The sequence below is a fragment of the Alosa pseudoharengus genome, unplaced genomic scaffold (assembly GCF_046254945.1).
Source record: "Alosa pseudoharengus isolate Yale_2024_CS ecotype anadromous, Long Island Sound unplaced genomic scaffold, YU_APseudo_1.1 YU_APseudo_1.1_scf_8, whole genome shotgun sequence".
Classification (NCBI taxonomy): Eukaryota; Metazoa; Chordata; class Actinopteri; order Clupeiformes; family Clupeidae; genus Alosa; species Alosa pseudoharengus.
The window spans coordinates 17,215,827-17,218,968 of NW_027468870.1; positions in this window are offsets into that span (position 1 = coordinate 17,215,827).

The window sequence follows — 3,142 nt, forward strand, 5'->3', positions numbered from 1 at the left end:
TGTTATATTTACCAAGGCTTTTATGCCATTCTTGCCAACATCAACACCGTAGCCTTGGCGTTCCTACATGACACTCTGTACACACACACACACACACACACACACACACACATACAATGTAGCCTACACACTTTATACACCATCAACTGTAACATTGTAAATTGTAAAGGAATCCAGGGAGTTGATTTTTCATGAACTCCGCTATTATATTGCCTAACGGAAAACAAAAGCCACTAGTGTGTGTACTTCGCCGTGTTGTTATGTAATGTGTCTGTATGTGAATTATGTAGGTGCGTTAAACATTTAGTAATGAGCTATGGTCAATTTGTAATTGTGCACAAGTGTGTTCACTCGTGTGGAATGTATACAAGACTGTGGGCTGTGGGAAAGCAATCTGATGGTCTTCTTCAGAACAAAATGTCACCGTGCCCAGTTTAATTCCAGTTTCATATACAATCTAATGTTGAAATGACCACGATTACAGCTGACAATCATTGTAGAATGTGAGTGCGTAATCAAGTGTTTCTGCCCAATCACCAGGCTGACTGTCCGGTATTTGCACATCTGGAGTCGCAGTGAATGACCAACCATGACACCATGAGAGGACAAGAGTGTGTCAGTTTAAAAGCCAGTTACCTCTGATCACACATTTTCACTGGGATTACCGGCCTGCTGCTCTGACCTTTGACTTAAGTGTGCTCGTTCTGTTCGTCTGTCTGTCGGGCCGCTCCCAGTTGAAAGCCTCTTTACAGTGCTCAGGCCAGTGGCTGCGCTGTGTGTTGTGGTTTTAGCCGTTTGACTTTGATGCTGAGTGGTGGGCTTTGCAAGAGTGTGATTGTGTGTGTGTGTGTGTGTGTGTGTGTGTGTTTCTTGTTGCTCCCCCCCCCCCCCCCCCCCTTGCTCTGGGGATTTAAAAGCCACAGATAATTTCGAGATTAATGTCGCCTGCTCCATGCGGCTGTGGCAAATGTCATTGTCTCCCAGGCACGCACGCTCTCTTCCTTCTGCTTTAAGTGATATGCAGATTACTAGTGCGTGTGTGTGTGCACATGGCTAATTCAGGTTAGGGCTATTTTAAGTATGTTATATTTCAGTTTGAAATGACACCGAAAGGTCAATTTCTTTTCTGTTTTTTTTTTTTGTTAATGCCTGCGTTGTTAACCAGCTGTCCAGTTGGTTTTTATTGCTCTCAAGCCTATTCTTACACTTATGCTCAGTTTTTCCGTCACACACACACACACACACACACACACACACACACACACACACTCTGTCCAATATGAATTTAGGGCAGGAGCTTTGGCTTTCCCCCAGGTGTAAGCATCCCCCTCTCCTCCAGGTCACCTTTGCTCCGTTGATTATTCTCAACACAACAACATGTCATCTCTCTCCGTTTGTGTCTTCCTCTCTCTCCCTTCCACCGCGTAGCTCCTCAATCAGTCAAAAGGGATTTTTTAGCTCCCTGCTCTCATAAACAATGTTTCTGCCCAGTGCAAACGCTTCATCATGTTTCCCTAAGATGGATGGCTGGACTGCTTTTCAACACAACACAACACCCCAATCGCTCTTCCAAACTCTGCGCCAGGGTACTTTTGTCCCCCTCTCCCCACCATTGTTTGTCCCATCAACGAAGGAGACTAAACTAAATAATAAATAACTGCCATGTTTCATACTTCTTGCTTTCAGACGCTCGTTTGGTTTGATGGATTTACCCTTCAGGCTCAGCCCATTTCCTGTCAGTCTCAGAGTGATGTCTGATGTTATAACATGTTCTTTTAATGCCTCCTGTTTTGGGGGGACTTTGCTTCCTACCACTAAGGATGTAGTGACATTGAATGATTTGAATGTGTGTGTGTGTATGTGTGTGTGTGTGGGGGGGGGGTATAATACAGTAACATCCCCACAAAATAAGACAGCGCAAAGGGGCTTTTCTAACAGTTTGAGCGGGGAGTAATCCAAACGGACGTGCTTTTGAGGGAGCTGAGAGCAATGCTGCGCCGGGGAACAGGCCGTTGCCGCGGCGCCGTTCTCCTCCTCCCCTGGCTCCCCCGCGCTGTCGGTTCGGTTTCAGCCTCGCTAAATCACCCCGCCGTGCCGCACAGCTCCCTCTCGCAGGCAATCCGACGGCAGATTTCATGCTCTGGGGGCCATTCCAAAGCGCCTGCTGTATGCTGGCTGTGGTTACGACGTTTCCTCTGGAGTGCGTGTGTGTCTCTATGTCCGTGAAACTAGTGTTTGTGTGTGTGTGTGTGATGTGTCCGTGTCTGTGTGTGTGTGTGTATGTGTGAGAGAGACTAATGTGTGAATTGTATGTGTATGTGTGTGTGTTGTGTCTGCATCGTCTGTGTGTGTGTGTGTGTGTGTGTGTGTGTGTGTGTGTGTGTGTGTGTGTGTGTGTAGAGGATAGATGAGTTGGGTCTGGAGCCGTAGGGAGTTGGAGCTGTAGCAGCACCCCAGCGGTGGGGGGAAGCAGGTCTCTGAGACGGGAGCGGCTGCTGCAGATGTCCGCTTCAAGGACAGACGCAGGCAGGAGAGTTCACAGACCCATGGGTGCCGTTTGCAGCTGGCCTGGCTAGAAAACACTTTCAAACGCACTCCCCCTCGTGTACCTACTACCTAAAAGTTGTGCACACATATGCGTACACACACACACACACACACACACACATTTTGTCTGTGGTGTCTTATTCTTGAGTGCACAGGTGCACTTTTACATCCTCTCTCTGTGTCTATTCCGCTCTCTTTCTCACACACACACACACACACACACACACACACACACACACACACATTCCCAGCCTCTCGCTCCGCTGTGTGTGTGTGTGTGTGCGGGGCTTACTGTGTTTATCTCTGTGGGCCAGGCTCGCTGCGCATCTCTCTATCGGCTCTGACAAGCTCGGTCTCACGCTCGCGCTTTAACCGACCATCACGCAGCACAGAGATGCACTACCTCGAGGTGAGAGAGAGTGAGAGAGAGAGAGAGAGAGAGAGAGAAAGAGGAGAGAGAGCGAGGGAGGGGTAATCTCTCCATCCATCGTCTCTTCACAGCCCTGATTGCTTAACCAAAGCCAGAGTGATTGAGTGATCCCACCCCCTGTCTTTCTTCCTTTCTTTCTGTCTTTCTGTCCTAGCTGGGGTTGTC